The sequence below is a fragment of the Triturus cristatus genome, chromosome 5_1, assembly GCF_964204655.1.
Source record: "Triturus cristatus chromosome 5_1, aTriCri1.1, whole genome shotgun sequence".
NCBI lineage: Eukaryota > Metazoa > Chordata > Amphibia > Caudata > Salamandridae > Triturus > Triturus cristatus.
In genome coordinates, this window is record NC_140587.1 from 282,360,365 (window position 1) to 282,379,007 (window position 18,643).

Below are 18,643 nucleotides of genomic sequence, written 5' to 3' on the forward strand. Positions count from 1 at the left end.
TGTAGTATTATGGAGTGCTTCCTCACAGATGCTGTATTATGGAGTGCTTCCTAGGAGAGCTTCCTCCCAGATGCAGTATTGTGGAGTTCCTCCTCCCAGATGCAGTATCGTGGAGTGCTTGCTTCCAGATGCAGTATTGTGGAGTGCTTCCTCCCTGATGCTGTATTGTGGAGTGCTTCCTAACAGATGCAGTACTATGGAATGCTTCCTCACAGATGCAATATTATGGAGTGCTTCCTCCAAAAGAAAAAATAGAGCAGCCGTCAAAGCTCGAGCAGCAGAAGGACACTCAGTGGGATCAAAAGCTGTACTCTGACTAGGCACTACGGGAGGAATAAATACAAAAAGAGGAAATAAAACCAGCATGTGCTAACCAAACAGAACGGAAATAAGAGTGACGATGAAGCTAGCCACTTGTAAGCAATACGCAGGCTCCAAGCCCTTTTAAGTTAAGAAAATATCTAGACAGCGCATGCGCTGTCTTAGGGGAGTCCAAAAAACTGCATAAAAAGTCATTATCCTTCTATGCAAGACAAACAACCAATCTACGTGTAATGAATGAATCCTGCATTGGGAGGATTTATGTGCTGTGAAAAGAAGAGCATCTTTAACCCCTTCGATGCTCATGACGGAGCGGTTCCGTCATGAGCATCGGTTGGGCTGTGCTCATGACGGAACCGCTCCGTCATGAGCACAGCCCCTGGGGGAAGCGCTGGCGCTCCCCCCGGGGCATCGATCATGCCCCCACAGAGGGGGATGGAAGCGGAAGAGCTGCCACCCCCGAGCCCCCCCACGCTTCCCCATGACGCCAGCGCGCACAGCGCACGCCGACGTCATCAGGAAGCGCTGGACGCACTGGAATTCATTTCTTCCAGCGCGTCCAGTGAAGGAGTTACGTGTTTTGCCTCCGGTGAGGCGGGGGGGATAAATTAGGATGCCTTGAGGCATCGGGAGAGAGGAAAGAGTATTTCCTCTCCCCTGATGTCTCAATGCTTGGCATTCCTGCTTCACGATCGCGCACAGCGCCGCGATCGTGGAGCAGGGATGCCCCACTAGACACCAGGGATGTTTTTTTTGCGTAAAAGAAGCGACCCGTTGGGCAAGGGTCGCTTCCAGGGGGCCAAATTTAAATTAAGACTTTTCTGCCCCCCATGGGGGCAGATCGGGCTTATGTTTAGCCGTTTCTGGTCCGGGGGGGGGGGCAGAAAAGCCCACTAGACCCACGGATTTATTTGTGCTTCGAATGGGAAGCGACCCCTTGAGCAAGGATCGCTTCCCGGGGGACAGTATTATTTTTCTGATACTCTGCCTTCCCTGGGGGCAGATTGCCTCGTTTTTTGGGCTTTTCTGCCCCCGGGGGGGGGCAGAAACCCCCACTAGACACCAGGGAAAATGTTAAAAATATGATGGAAGTGACCCCTTTGGCAAGGGTCACTTCCGGGGGCCATTTTTCTTTTTAATTGGGAATTCTGCCCTCCCCCGGGGGCAGATCTGCGCCTTTTTGCCCTTTCTGCCCCCAGGGGAGGCGCAGAAACCCCCACTAGACACCAGGGAACATTTAAAAAATATGATGGAAGTGACCCCTTGGGCAAGGGTCACTTCCGGGGGCCAATTTGCTTTGTATTGGGAATTCTGCCCCCCCCCCCCCTGCGGGCAGATCGGCCCCTTTTTTGCCCTTTCTGCCCTCAGGGGAGGCAGAGACCCCCACTAGACACCAGGGAATTAGTTGAAATAAAAATGGAAGTGACCCCTTGGGCAAGGCTCGCTTCCAGGGGGCAATTTTTTTTATAATATGTATTGGCCCCCCCCCCGGGACAGATTAGCCTGATTTGGGTAGTAACATAGCATGTTATAATGTTTATTGTTATATTTTTTGTGAATTGCAATTGTAATGCTTTTTTTTTTTACTTTTTTGTTCTAGGTGAAGGCTTTTGCTCTTTCCAGTTTGCGGTTTCGTTACTGGTGGTTCTGCTGTTTGTGTAGTTTGGTAAGAGACTTTTTTTTGTACAATGTAAATGAGTTTGATTTCTCTGCATGAATTGTTTTTTGCAAATGGTGTAATAATAGCAGTATGTTTGGTTTTTGAGTGTCAAAAACTGTTTGCATTTGTGCTCGATGTGTATTTTGTTGTCTTGTGAGTAATTTTTATTTTTTTTATTTTTTCTAATGGGATATCGTTGGTTTTTGCTGTGTCACTGCAGAGTAGGTTCTGGTGAGTGTAGCTGTCTCTTGTAAGTTAATTCTATAGTTTTTGAGTATATAGATCTTTGTGATAAAGGTACACATTTATGTACTTGTTTTGCACATTGTTGGTTGTTGTTGACTTGTTTGTGCAGTCTTCTTTCTTAGTAAGTATAATGGCTAGCTGCAGGATTACTGCTCAGCAGGTTGTTGGTTTGCTTTTTTAGTCTTCCTCTGACCATGGTTCAGAGACTGACTCTGCATCTGAGGGAGAGGAGGCAGGGGACGATTCCGGCAGTGAGTTTTCTCTCCATATGGAGTCATCGGATGATGAAGATACTCTTAGTGCGGATGAAGTGCCTGTGTTAGAGGAGGAGACTGATGTGCCGATAGTGCGGCAAGAGGCATCTGGGCTGCAGCCTGGGGCTGCAAGGCTTCCCGTTGGTGTAGTGCGGTAAGAGGCATCTGGGCTGCAGCCTGCGGCTGCAAGACTTCCCTTTGGTGTAGTGCGGCAAGAGGCATCTGGGCTGCAGGCTGGGGCTGCAAGGCTTCCCTTTGAAAGTGATGACCTCTGGGTTGCCCCTGGCATGGTGCAGCCGGCATTGCCAGACTTTACTGGTGTTCCAGGGTGTAGAGTGAATACTGAAAACATTTTGCCGATAAATTTATTTCAGTTGTTTATGGACGATGTGTTTTTGGCAGAGATTGTTGAGCAGACTAATTTGTATGCCGAACAGTTTTTGAGGGACAACAGTGCCAGTCTTAAGCCACACTCTTGAGCTACCCGGTGGACTCCCACAAATCTGGAAGAGAGTTCTTGGGTTTAACTTTCTTGATGGGCTTGCTAAGGAAGCCATCAATGTCTTCATATTGGTCTACTAGTCTCTTGATGGCAACTGCTATTTTTCCGGCAGTCATGAGTCGTGACAGGTATTTGCTTCTGCTTCGGATGTTGCACTTTGTTGATAATGGTTTAGCGTTGCCATGAGATCACCCTGAGTGTGACCGTCTTTTTAAGATTCGGCCTGTCCTTGATCACTTTGTTGATCGATTTCTGAGATCTATGCTCCTGGGAAAGAAATTGCAGTGGATGAGTCTTTGGTGTTGTTCAAGGGCCGCTTGGTTTTTAGGCAATACATTCCTAGTAAGAGGGCACGCTATGGAATTAAGCTGTATATGCTATGTGACAGTAGGACTGGATATGTCTCAGGGTGTACACCGGTAAGGAATCCAGGATTAACCCCCCTGGTTGTCCGTCCACTTTTGGAGTGACTGAGAAAATTGTTTGGGAACTTGGTAGAGGATTTTTTAACAAAGGCCACCATTTATACGTAGATAACTTCTACACTGGTGTGCGGTTGTTCAGGGAATTGGCCAAAGTGGACACTGTTGCTTATGGCACAATCCGCTCTAACCGTAAAGGTTTCCCAAAAGAACTTGTTTGTCAAAAGCTTGTGCGGGGACAGTGCAGTGCGTTGCGTTGCGAGGAGCTTCTTGCTGTGAAGTTTTCAGACAGGATAGATGTCTACATGCTGACTACCATCCATGATGAAAGCACTGCATCTGTTTGGGGTCAGGTCGCTGAAGCGCGCAAACCTGTGTGCATTTTAGACTATAATAGGCACATGGGTGGTGTTGACAGAGTAAATCAGAGGCTGGAACCTTACGCTGCTCTTCGTAAAGCTTACATTTGGTACAAGAAGTTGGCTATCCATCTTTTCCACTTGGCAACCTTTAATGCTTTTGTTGTGTTCCAGGATTCTTGCCCTGAGTCAAAGATGACTTTTGCTAAGTTTCAGGAGTCTGTAATAGGCAGCCTTGTTGTAGTGGAACAGGCAAGTGTTCCTAGAGTTGGAGTGGTGGAGGATGTTGCTAGATTGAGAGATCGCCACTTTCCTGATCACATTCCTCCCACACCCTCAAAAGATTTTCCCAGTAGGAGATGTAGAGTCTGTTGGCGAAGAGGTACGCGGAAGGAGATTCGTATGTACTGCCCCGACTGTCCTTCTAAACCTGGGCTGTGTGTCCCTGCTTGTTTTAGAGCGTACCACACGCAAAATAATTTTTGGAACATTCATGAGTGGTAAAGTGAACTGTCTGGTCTGTATTCTTTGAAAAATTTGATTCTGTTTCAAGATTGGCGTTAGTGCAATGTATTTAGTTTCTGATTTTGTGTTTGTAGATTTGTATCTATTTGCGATTTGTTTGTGTTTTTATTTTTGTCTAAAACAATCCTAAATGTGATGGCGGTGTGTGTAGGCTGGCGCTTGGCTGTTGGTGTGTGTGGACTGGCACTTGGTTGGCGGTGTGCGTGGAATGGTGCTTGGCTGGCGGTATGCGTGGAGTGGCGGTGTGCGTGGACTGGTGCTTGGCTGGGGGTGTGTGTGGACTGGCGCTTGGCTGGCGGTGTGCGTGGATTGGCGACTGGCTGCCGGTGTGCCTGGACTGGCGATTGGCTGGCGGTGTGCCTGGACTGGCGCTTGGCTAGCGGTGTGCGTGGACTGGTGTTTGGCTAGCGGTGTGCGTGGACTGGCGCTCGGCTAGCGGTGTGCGTGGACTGGCGCTCAGCTGGCTCTGTGTGAGTAGTGACTTGCTGCTGGTCACTACACACACTGCTAGCTGAGTGCCACTCCACGCAATCCATCAGCTTGTGTAGTTGCTATGTCAGGAATGTGGGCGTGTGAAAGTGATGGGCCCTTGAATGGCGCTGTGTGCTGGTGTGAGTTTTGTTTTGTGATGGGCCCGCGGCTGGCGGTGTGAATGGTTTTGTATGTCTCACACGTATGAAAGGTGTATGAATGGCCTGTAAAGAGTTTGGTACCTTGTCGTGGCTTTACAGCTCATGAGCTGTGAGTCAATGGTTCAGTTTCTCGCCCTTTCAATTATTAACAGTGCATTTCATTTTTGTGAAATCACTTGCTAATACAATTGTATATACTGAACCATCACTCACCCTTGTGCCAAATCCAACCAGTATGTGTGTGTGCTTGAGGATTAGATGGCTGTGAGGTAATATTTGCCTTTCTGAAGCAGGGTGAACCTTGTCCCTTTTTGTGAATTGTGTAATGTGTTATTTTTGTGCCTGGTGGTGCGAATGGTCTTGTGTGTATCATGTATGAAAGGTGTGTGAATGGCCTGTAAAGTGGTTGGTGCCTTGATGTGGCTTTACAGCTCACGAGCTGCGAGTCATTGGTTTGGTTTTTTGTGCATTTAATTATTGACAGTGCATTTCATTTTTGTGAAATCTCTTGTTAATAAAATTTAATACACTGAACCATGACTCGCCCTCGTGCCAAATCCAACCAGTATGTGTGTGTGTTTGAGGAATAGATGGTTGTGCAGGAATCTTTGTCTTTAGTTTCTCTGCCAAGGTGTACTTTCCATGTAAGAATAACTCACCAACTGTAGATATTGTCGTAAACCCATGGGAGTTCATGGTGATGTCTCTCTTGTGAATTCAAAAAGTTATTTTATCCCCAATGTCCTGCAAACCTCAAAATGTCTGTCACATTTTCATTGCAATATTGTTCCAAAATTCTCACGCTGTAGAAACAAACAATTAATTATGTCTAAACAATCTGGTTTTGCAAGGTGTGTCACCTGGGTTTTTGGCCCGGTTCTCGGCGGCCATCTAGGGAAACCTACCAAACCCATACATTTCTTAAAACTAGATATCCGGGGGCATCCAGGAAGGTATGGCTTGCATGGATCCCCCAAAGTTTCCTTACCCAGAATCCCCTGCAAATCTCAATTTTAGCTGAAAAAATAACTTTTTTCACACATTTTGGTGTGGGAAAGTTATGGCATCACCGGGCTCACACAAATTTACCCCCACCCAGCGTTCCCCCAGGTCTCCCGGTAAAAATGGTGCCTCACTTGTGTGGGAGGCCCAAGTACCCGCGACAGGCAAGGGCCCAAAACGTAGTGAGGCGACATCAAAATGGCCTATCGCAAAACCACCTGGTTTTGCAAGGGGGATCACTTGGGTTTTTGGCCCGGTGCTCAGCTGCCTTCTTGGGAAACCTACCAAACCCATACATTTCTGAAAACTAGACACCCGGCGGCTTCCAGGGAGGTATGGCTTGCATGGATCCCCCAACGTTTCCTCACCCAGAATCCCCTGCAAACATCAATTTTAGCTGAAAAAAATCACTTTTTTCACACATTTTGGTGTGGGAAAGTTGTGGCATCACCGGGCTCACACAAATTTACCACCACCCAGTGTTCCCCCAGGTCTCCCAGTAAAAATGGTGCCTCACTTGTGTGGGAGGCCCAAGTACCCGCGACAGGCAAGGGCCCAAAACGTAGTGAGGCGACATCAAAATGGCCTATCGCAAAACCACCTGGTTTTGCAAGGGGGGTCACTTGGGTTTTTGGCCCGGTGCTCGGCTGCCTTCTTGGGATACCTACCAAACCCATACATTTCTGAAAACTAGACACCCGGCGGCTTCCAGGGAGGTATGGCTTGCGTGGATCCCCCAACGTTTCCTTACCCAGAATCCCCTGCAAACCTCAATTTTAGCTGAAAAAATCACTTTTTTCACACATTTTGGTGTGGGAAAGTAGCGGCATCACCGGGCTCACAAAATTTACCACCACCCAGCGTTCCCCCAGTCTCCTGGTAAAAATGGTGCCTCACTTGTGTGGGAGGCCCAAGTACCCGCAACAGGCAAGGGCCCAAAACGCAGTGAGGCGACATCTAAATGGCCTATCGCAAAACCACCTGGTTTTGCAAGGGGGGTCACTTGGGTTTTTGGCCCGGTGCTCGACGGCCTTCTAGGGAAACCTAACAAACCCATACATTTCTGAAAACTAGACACCCGGCGGCTTCCAGGGAGGTATGACTTGCGTGGATCCCCCAACGTTTCCTTACCTAGAATCCCCTGCAAACCTCAATTTTAGTTGAAAAAATCACTTTTTTCACACATTTTGGTGTGGGAAAGTTGTGGCATCACCGGGCTCACACAAATTTACCACCACCCAGCGTTCCCCCAGGTCTCCCAGTAAAAATGGTGCCTCACTTGTGTGGGAGGCCCAAGTACCCGCGGCAGGCAAGGTCATGGTGGAAGGCAGTCAAGTCACCCCATCCTGGATTCCCCTGGGTGTCAAGTTTTCAAAAATGTATAGGTTTGCTAGGTTTCCCTAGGTGCCGGCAGAGCTAGGGTTAAAAAACTAAAGCTAGACTCTTCGCAAAAAATGTGTAAAATTTCATTGTGAAAATGTGGTGTGTTTACGTTAGGTTTTGAGCCATTTCCTGTCGTGGGCACTATGCCTACCCACACAAGTGAGGTACCATTTTTATCGGGAGACTTGGGGTAGTTCAGATTTGTAAAGCAACTGTTATTACCTATTAATTTTTGATGCATTTCTCCCTTTCAAATGAAAGACATTGTGTAAAAAAAAAGTCATTTTGAAAAATGACCAATAATTCTCATGCTATTATGAGTATTCCCAATTTCGAAAATGTGCAAATATGCACTGTTTCTAAACTCTGGAATTTGTTCCCATTTCAGAAATACATAGGTGTCTTTCATACCGATTTTTCCATGTATACATTTTCCCACAATAATTGCTATATACCCAGAACATAATAAAAAACCATTACAAAATGCTGCTCAGTTTTTTACTTTGGGTTCGTTGGGCTCTTGGTGAACCTACATGTCCTATATATCCCCACAACTAGGAAGGTCCAGCGGATGTAACGGTACATTGCTTTCAAAGAGATGTCATAATTAGAAGAAGTTACAGGTGAAAACGTTGACACAAAAGGCTGCTTTTTTCAACTAATTTAAAATTTTTCCTATAATTAACTGATAGTTTCTATAAAGAAACCTTGATGGATCTACACAAATGACCCCTTGCTGAATTCAGAACTTTGTCTACTTTTCAAAAATTTATAGCTTTCCAGGATCCATTATTGCTTTTGTACCCATTTCTACCATTAACTGGAAGGAGGTTGAATGCACAAAAAATAGCAAAAATAGGGTATGTCCCAGAAAAATGCCAAAACTGTGTAAAAAATGTTGTTTTTCTGACAAAATTCTGTAATTCCCTAAAAGCTGGTGATTTCAGCCCCACAAACCCTTTTTTGATACCATTTGCAGAGAAAACCCCAGACGCTTTCATTTGCAGCCCGTTTTTCCCATTTTTCACAAAAAAACTAAATTTTGCTGTATTTTGACTAATTTCTGGGAACCCTCTAGGAGAATCCACATTCCCTGGGTACCTTTAGAATCCCCATGATGTTGGAAGAAAAGGACGCAAATTTGGCGTGGATACCTAATGTGGTCAAAAAGTTACAGGGGCCTAAGCGCGCACTACCCCATATAGCCCAAAAAAGGCTTAGCACAGGAGGGGAAAAGGCCTAGCAGCGAAGGGGCTAAAGGTACAAGATTGTGAGGCACCATTTTCTCCATGGACAACGCTTTGTCTACAAAGATGGACCCCTCGGACTGTATGCCCAACAGTTGATAGTCCTCCGGATGTACCGGGAGCAGCTGAAAAGCTGGCTTAATGTCACATTTTGTCATGAGGGCGCCCATCCCCACCGTCGCGACCAACTGCCGCGCCACATCCACGGAGGAGTAAGATACTGATGACAGCTCAGCCGCTATGTAATCGTTCACCAACGCACCTTCCGGCCACGACAGATGCTGTATCAGCCGATATTGTCCGGGTTCCTTCTTCGGCACCACTCCAATAGGGGAGATGATCAGGTCCCGAATAGGGCTCTCCTGAAAGGGGTCCGCCATCCACCCTTCCCGGACTTCCTTGCCCAACTTGTCCCGCACCACTGCCCCGTGCGTCTTGGCGGATTTTAAATTCTCGGCCCACCTGGCGGCCCTCGGACCATCGTACCCCAGCCGGAAACCCTCCTGAAAACCTTGTCGGAGCAGTCCCCCGTCTTCAGTCCGGGGATAAGATGCCAAGAAGGTTTCCAGCCAGTCCTGCATAATTGGCGTATGAGCCTTTTTCCATATGCCCTTGTCGTCCCCTACCCCTTGTACCCCCTGGCTGCTGGCCTGCCGCGGCGGGCTGTTGAACCTGACCTGCCTCCTGTCCCCCAGCATTGCACCACTGGGTGTCGCCCTGCGCATTTGGAGCATTTGTGCAGAAACTTACAATATTGCCTCACACAGCTACCCTTATTGAAATCCCAGCACGCTCCCAGTGTGCTCCCGGTGGTGCTCCCTCCTTGCCCCATACCCCCGTGGGTGGGGCAGGTCAGAAAGGGGCAGGGTGCGAGCGGTAACCCGCTGGCTGTGTATATTGTTTTTCCGAACTTGGCCCCACCCATGGTCCGCTGGTATAAGTCCAAGTCGATTTCCCCCTCCCGGTTCCCAGCCAGCCACGCCCGAAACTCCTCGTCATAGTGCGACCAAGCTTATCCCCCATACGTGACCTGCGCCCGCCTGATCACGTCCATGTATTTAAACAGCGTGACAGACCTGTCCGGGTACTTTTCACAGTACACGCTGGCGAATATAAAAAAAAACGCTGACCAATTCTCAATTTTCATGGGCACCCACGGCCTTCTATTTAGCTCTCGTTCCTCCTCCTTGGACCCTTCTTTCGCCGTCAGCTCGCGATGTAGGAGCTTTAAGATATCCATGTACTCGCCCTTCCATATCTTTTCTTTGGTGGCCAACGATAAGTGAACCCCCAATGGCTTTGTGATGCCCATATATGCAACTTTCCCACAGGGATGTCATGGCTCTCCTTACCCTCTTTGCCCTCCTTGGGTGCCCCCGCGTCTATTCCTCCCCCTGCTGCCCGCTCTGGTCTGGGCGCCCATCCTCCGGCCTCATGTATGTAACCCTGCTTAAACGCATCCCCTGTCCTCCCCCCTCCTTGCATCAGTACCCACCGAGACCCTGGTCCGCGGAGCCCCGCCTGCCAGTCCTTTGTCCACCCTGTGGCGTGCCTTACCTGGCGTCAAGGTCGGCGTCTGCACCGGATCTCGCCACCTAACCAGTCGTGCAGGTGGGGCTGTCACTCTCTCCGCATTGATCCCCTTGGTGGCACCTCCCGGTAAAAGACTAAGCACAGCATTACTCCGAGCCCACCCGTCCTGCCTCTCCCCCCGCCCCTGCTCCACTATTTCACCTTCCTCCACACTTTTGCTCTGCCACAGGCCGCCCTCTACGGGCTCCAGCCTGCTCAAACCCGCCCGCTCCCTGCACGTGCGTAGCAAGTCCCCCAAATCCACACTCTTTCTCCTCTGCCCTGAGCGCTGCTCCTCTGGGTCCCGGTCTCTGCTATCGAACCTCCGACCCCGTCCCCCGGTGGCCGCATCGACCCATCGGGGTGGAGCCACCGGGGACCTATCACCCCGCCTCTCGTGTGGTGCCCCCATAAGGCAGAGCCGGCCCATCCTCTCGGTGGGTTGGTGCCGCATGCTGCTCTCCCGAGCACCTCGCCATCCCGTTCTGCCCAAAAAAAGTGGAGTCCGACATGCCGGGGTTACTCCTGCCCCCTAAGTTGCCACAACCCCAATACTCCCCCCGGGATCCCCCCATCCACGTCTGGCCCCCCCACCCCAGAAGAATGGCCCCCCGCCACGATGGGGTAGACTGCCAGACCCCAAGCCCACCTCCCCCATTTTGGGTGCCCCACACCCCCCCTAGGCCGCCCCCTCTCCCCCCTCCCCTTCACTCCATTCCAGCGACTTCAACTCCCGGCGAGCCACGCTGCCCCCTCGATCCCCTCCCGGGCCCCCCGTGCCCCCCTACACCCACCTGCTCCGAAGGCTCCCCCCAACCCGCCCGTTCACCCACCGATTCCGCAGGCCCCCTGGCACCCTCTCCAGCCAACCCTGAGCGTCTAAAGACGGCATGGACCCCCAGCGCAGACAAACCACAACCACCACCGCCTGCTCCCCACCCTTAACCTCCCTCCCCCGTACCTACTGGGCGACAACGCGCTCCCCGGGTCTCCCCCTTGCCCCTGCCTCTCCTCCCTCCGCAACCCGAGCTCCCCCGGGCCGTACTCCTGTACCCCGCCCCCGTTGTCCCCCCTGCCCCCACTCCTTCCTCATCATTGTCAATCAGCAATGGGGAGGACCAACCACGGACAACGGAGGCCGCGGAGCCGCGCCCCGCCTCCCGCCCCGTGAACGCTTGGCAGGCGCGGCCTTGCGAGCAGCGCGGCCGCGCCCCTGCCCCTCTGCCTGCACACGCTTCTGAGCATGCAGCGGCCCACACGTGATCACCGCCGCCGCGACTCTTCCAGCTGGGTGCCTGGGGGGCCTTACCTTGACGTCGGGTCGTAGCATGTCCATGCGGCCCCCGTCTTCCAAAAGTCTGAGCGCCTCCCCCGGGGGTCCTCTATCCGTGCCATCCTGACCGGCCGCGACGATCTGCGGGGAAAGCCAGTAAGCGCCGCTACTTTGGCAATGCTCCAACCCACGAAGTTCGCCTGCCGCACAATGCCACAACCCAAAGGCTGTCCAGCGCAAACCGTCCTCCACAAATCAATTAACCAGGGATCTCAAAACCAGACTAAATCCACTACAAAGACAAAAACTAACTCCACTACAACCCACCCAGCCGGCTGTCGTGTCACAGTCCACCAAATGGTAGCCCGTGACCTAAGATGGCCAGCTCTCCTCCCCCATACCAATCCCCCAACCAACCTTCCTTCGTACATTTCACAGTCTTACGACTTGCTCGAGCTTATACAGGGAACCATATAAGACTTTGTCTACAAGGGCACTACTGTTCAAGAGAGACTTTCTACTTTTTGCTTTACTTTTGACATATAAATTGTCTATCTGCTTAGTCCTACAACTTTTAGGAATCAAGCGCTATGCATATCCCACCGGGTACTGTTGATGCCTGGGGATCATACTGATTAGGGTGAGTACCTGATAATGTTTCTGCTGCATCACTGTATTCTATAGGGGCTTATAGTCACATTAGCTCACTATGGAGACCCACCACTTGTTTTTAATTATTTTAATCCTCTAACGTAATAACGTTCACTTCACAAGTGTTTTTGATTAGAAGTCAGAGTCACCGTTAGACCGTGCCTATGCTTATTGTACCACCTCAACCTGAATGATATCTATATGTTTTTGTCTCCCCCAATAGGTAGATCCAGGTACTATAACCATTTGACACTACTATCGTGAGTAGACAATCCACCACACAGCTTAGGTGTAGATAGTTACTATTGTTTAGGTCCTGAAGAATCGCGAGGATAACAATCCAAGAGCGAGAAACATGTTGACCCACACTGAGTGAAACAAGGAATTACACTACACGAGACATTACACTCGGGTTAGTGCCTTGTTTTTTGTTCTTTATTTTTAATTAGGGCAGGAGACCCCCAGAATAAAACTTGCTTACTTCGGCACTCCCATCCCTATTTTAATTTATTTCACTATTCTACACAATTCTGCCCCTGTACCCGCACTTCACTATACGGCATTCGGATAAAAAGATCTCCGGCAAAGAGCCCCTATTATAGGGAGCCCGTCGGGTATTGCACCGCCGACCCGACGAGGAGCAGCCCAGATGATGAAGCATGACACCTGCAAGGGTGTGTGAGGGCATTATTATCCAAAATATGGATTCCCCACACTGACCCCAGTCCTTGGGGCAGCTGGGATTCCTGTCTTCCCTGACTCTGCACTTTTGTACATTTTTAATAGAGAGGAACGGCATAACTTCCTTTTGGATAACGTTCATTTGGGCCGATTGTTTATGCTGGACCCCCCACTCTTGCAGGAGTGGATAAAGGCCCCCACGTCCCCCTTTTTTGGTTACAGCTTTTAGCACGGCTTCAACACCGTGGGACCTGTACTTTGGTGGGTAAATATTGTTATATCCCCCTTCTCCTTGTTTATTAATTCTACTCCACTACACTAGAGTGGTTTACGTCTACGACGCTTTGCTTTTAATACTTCCAGACTCTCCCCTACCAACTTAGCCATGGAAGGCCAGGGTTTGAGCTATGGAGAGGAACAAGCAGCAGAAATTTTAAGGACACCCTCTATTCTTACGTCCAACATTGATGGCGCCATGGGGAGCCATACAGATGATTGGCAGTCTTTATCAGCCATGAAGAGGGAATGGGTCAAAATCACCTTACATGGTGCTCTTATGACCGAGTACCTCAGGGCCAACATCTCGCCCAACGGCCTTATAGTCAAAAACTTTCCAAGGATCTTTTGGGAAGATGGACAATTTTAGGTTGAATGGTCGCTGATCTCTTGGAAATGATCCAGGGACCTTTTGATACTGATCATTAATACTGCCAAGAGACTGGCCGATGACCTCCTGACCCGTATTCAAATAGCCGAAAGCAGTCTGAAGAGCGCGGCACCCGGCCATTCTTTCAAGACTAAATTAACAGAGCTCAACAATGAAATCGCGGAGCACAAAGAATACCTTATGAAGCAGAAAGTTACTAAACTACAGAAAGACATAAGACGCTTCGACAAAGAAAAGGTATACCCTTATCTTAAAGCCGACTATGTACCATCTGGAACAGGTTACTTTTTGGCAATATCCTCTTTTCCCACAATGCCCACCCCAATTTGCACCCCCAGGCATGAGTCAGCCTTTTTTAGGCAGAGGTTGGGGCAGAGCGCGAGGGCGAAGAAGAGGGAATCAGCAGGAAAAGCGGGTCCAGTGGGAGGATCCACAACAGCGGGTATACGAAACCCGAAGCCACACGAACAACAAAAAAAGACCCTAGTAGTCAATTTGTCTCCGAGAATACTTAACGAAACGGAAAAGGAGGTTCTAGAGAAAGGTCTGGGCTTTGTTCCCACACCTCGAGTTGATCATTTCAAACAAACATGTGAACTACACCAATTTTTTCAAAAACTACGCCTCAAAGCATTTTTTGATGGCAAAGACTACCAACGGGAAGAGGACTCAGGACTTCATAATCCATCTACTTTCACCCCTAATAACGGGATGATTCCCACTGAAGTACTTACATACGAGCAAGCCGTACTCAAAGAGGTAAAAGCTCTCACTACCTCTAGACCTTTCCACAACATGTCCAAGAAAGAGATGCTTGCCGTAGAATCCTTAGCAAATGACCCCACCATTATAATCAAACAAACTGATAAAGGGGGAGCGACAGTGATAATGGCGACCTCGGACTACAACACTGAGTGCCTCAGGCAATTGAGTGATAGGAATTACAACACTCCTATTGGCATAAACCCCACACAACGCCTGAAGAATATCATCACGGGCATTGTTGACTCAGCTGAAAATCAGGGTTGGCTGAGTAAATAGGAGGCCTTATTCCTAAATAAAAAAGATCCCAAGACCCCCTACTTCTATATTCTCCCAAAGATTCATAAGAGGATTACACCGGTACCAGGGAGACCTATCGTCTCTGGCATAGGCTCGGTCTTGGAACCTTTATCACAGTTTTGTGATCACTCCTTGCAACCGTTGGTGAAACTTGTACCTTCATACTTGCAGGACACCACGGATGCATTACGCTTACTCGATCAATTTCAAAGGGCAGACGAGATTGACTTCCTCATCACCCTCGATGTAGAAGCACTCTACACTAACATCCCACAGAGGGCCACCCTTGAGGTGATTGAGGAAGTTCTGAACCTGACAAACTGGGAATCATTTACACCTCCCAGCTTTGTCATGGAATGTGCAGCACTGGCTGTGACTGAGAATTTCTTTGAATTTAAGGGGCAACTTTACCATCAGACCCAAGGTACTTCGATGGGGAGTACCTTCGCCTCCAGTGTGGCATGCCTTTATATGGCAGCTTTTGGGAGACAACATATCCATCACGACTCCAACCCCTACCATGAGAACATCATGATTTGGAAGCGTTTTATTGATGATATCCTAATCTTTTGGAAAGGAAGCTCTGAATCCCACAAAGATTTCTTAAAGTGGATCAATAATCTTAATCCATTTTTAAACTTCACCATCACTGTCTCACCCACACACATATCTTTTCTAGACCTCACCATTAAAATCGAAGCAGGTCACTTGGTCACTACCATGTACAGGAAGAGCACTGACCGCAACAGCCGCCTACATTTCAACAGTCATCACCCCAAATCACTTAAAGAAAACTTACCCTTTGGACAATTCCTTAGGATAAGAAGGAATTGTAGCATGGTGAATGATTTCAAATTCGAGACCCTTGCAATGAACTTGACAGCCAGAAACTATCCACCAAAGAGCATTGCACTTGCAAAAAAGCGAGCATGCAACAACAATAGAGAGGCCCTTTTGGAACCTGAAGTCGAGAGTGTGTCTGAGACAGAGACGCTCACTTGCGTCACAACCTTCACACCAATTTCCAATAGACTTACCAAAGTGTTGAAAAAACACTGGGGCATACTGAATACTGGGTCCTTAGATCTAGAACAACCACGTTTTGCATTCAAACGCTCAAGAAATCTAAAAGATATGCTCATTAAGACGAGGCCCAGACCCAGAAATACCATCAGACAGGGAACACTTTGGCAGTTACCAACACTCACCGGCCATTACCCCTGTGGTTCCTGTGAGGCATGTGCCTTCACTTCCGTACACAAGACGATCGCATTGAATGGGACATTGGTCTGGGAAATGAGAAGTCACACAAACTGCAACACGGCTAACTGCATTTATTTACTCACTTGCCCATGTGAGCTCTACTATGTGGGCATGACTACTCGCCCCATCAGATTGCGCATTTCAGAGCACCGCAGCAACTTTCGCTGCCATAAGAACAACACTAAAATGTGCGCCCATTTTCTGGAAAAAACACATTCTCCAGACTCCCTCAAATGGGTAATCCTGGAAACCACACAGAACTCTATTAAAAACAGTCTGTTCACCAAAGAACAAAGATGGATACACCGCTTATCCACACACGACAGAGGTCTCAATGACGACATCCCCTGGAGTTCCATCCGAGTCTAGGTGGTCTTATGAGTATTTACATTTCTCACATTGGAACAAATAATTGTTCGATAGCGGCTACTCTTACATCCACGTATGATTTATACACCCATCATGGTTAAGACTAGGGTCTTTATGTCTCTACCAGTAGTGATGTTACTAACTTTGAATGAAATTAATAAGTACCCTCTTCAATACGAACTTCACTTCATTGTGGCCCGCGAGCAGTCTCTCGTTTTTTAACTTGGTCTTTAATTTGATTTTTTGTCTTATTCCCCACTCCATAAGAGAGTCCGATAGAGGTTTTAGCCTAGTGACATAATTTTGAATCACTAACCCCAGTGATTTCCCTACCGATTCCATAGTTTATTATACATATAATCCACGAAGCTCGATTTAATTCAGGATTCACCTCCTTATTGAATCCTTAAAGACACCATTCTAAGATGGCCGCCACATTAGCCACACAATGGATGAGGCATACTTCGTTGCTCCACCCATACCCCTAGGCACGTGACCAGCGCCATTCCTTTAAACCCGGGGAGGGATGTTTACCTTAACCTCCACAGACCCGGTGGACAGGACAGGTCGACTTTTGAGCACAACGTGCAACAACTGTAAGTAAAAATAGGGACTTTGCCCCTCTGATATCCCTATTGCATTTTGCTAAGAACTTCCTGACAGCAAATCTCTAGTATCGGTCGGTACTCTGATCCGAAGGGACAACACACCCCCGCTCTTCGAAGCAACGCGTTAACTAACTTCCTGTGTTCTCTTTGTGTGACTGACGATTAGCGGGTTCATTACTATTGATGTACTTTCTCACAACTGAGTAGCGTTCAGCCACCCACCACCTTTTACCTCCACTGTACTCTGGCCCCTGCGCCCCCTCACACTGTTTCTGCAACAACACCACCTTTGCAGACAGGGAGATATATACACCTCCGTGTAACTCACGCTAACGTCGAGATCGTTTTTTTGGCATAATTACGCCCTCTTCGTATTTGTCACCAACACACCTTTTACCCTGACACTAGCAGTCATAATTTCTACAGCACTCTGTTAGAGTATATCTGAGAACCTGTATTGCACCTTGATCTGCCCGCTTCTTCCAATAATCCTTCCATGTGGTATACCAATAGTAACCCGCATTAACAAGAGCCGACTTTACGCTCTTTCCTCTCCTCCCCCATACCAATCCCCCAACCAACCTTCCTTCGTACATCTCGCAGTCTTACGACTTGCTCGAGCTTATACAGGGAACTATATAAGACTTTGTCTACAAGGGCACTACTGTTCAAGAGAGACTTTCTACTTTTTGCTTTACTTTTGACATATAAATTGTCTATCTGCTTAGTCCTACAACTTTTAGGAATCAAGCGCTATGCATATCCCACCGGGTACTGTTGATGCCTGGGGATCATACTGATTAGGGTGAGTACCTGATAATGTTTCTGCTGCATCACTGTATTCTATAGGGGCTTATAGTCACATTAGCTCACTATGGAGACCCACCACTTGTTTTTAATTATTTTAATCCTCTAACGTAATAACGTTCACTTCACAAGTGTTTTTGATTAGAAGTCAGAGTCACCGTTAGACCGTGCCTATGCTTATTGTACCACCTCAACCTGAATGATATCTATATGTTTTTGTCTCCCCCAATAGGTAGATCCAGGTACTATAACCATTTGACACTACTATCGTGAGTAGACAATCCACCACACAGCTTAGGTGTAGATAGTTACTATTGTTTAGGTCCTGAAGAATCGCGAGGATAACAATCCAAGAGCAAGAAACATGTTGACCCACACTGAGTGAAACAAGGAATTACACTACACGAGACATTACACTCGGGTTAGTGACTTGTTTTTTGTTCTTTATTTTTAATTAGGGCAGGTGACCCCCAGAATAAAACTTGCTTACTTCGGCACTCCCATCCCTATTTTAATTTATTTCACTATTCTACACAATTCTGCCCCTATACCCGCACATCACCATACGGCATTCGGATAAAAAGATCTCCGGCAAAGAGCCCCTATTATAGGGAGCCCGTCGGGTATTGCACCGCCGACCCGACGAAGAGCAGCCCAGATGATGAAGCATGACACCTGCAAGGGTGTGTGAGGGCATTATTATCCGAAATATGGATTCCCCACACTGACCCCAGTCCTTGGGGCAGCTGGGATTCCTGTCTTCCCTGACTCTGCGCTTTTGTACGCTTTTACTAGAGAGGAACGGCATAACTTCCTTTTGGATAACAGCTATATAATAACCCAGCCCAAAAGTAGCCCAACCCCAGCCCAATCCAGCACAAATTAGCCCAGGGGAGCCCAACCAGCCCACTGGGTTCTGGCTGCCCCCTGGCAAAAAACTTCCCGGGATGGGCAGGCCTGCTGGTCGGCCGCCCCCCCAAAAGCCCTATTATTAAAATAAACCAAAATACATTCAAAGATGGCTGCCACCGATTCACACGGATCCACAATGACCATCTTTGAACGACATTTGTTAAAGCATTGCACAGGCACTCAAAGATTCCTGCAGGGGAGTTGTGCACATTCACGGCTCTGTCT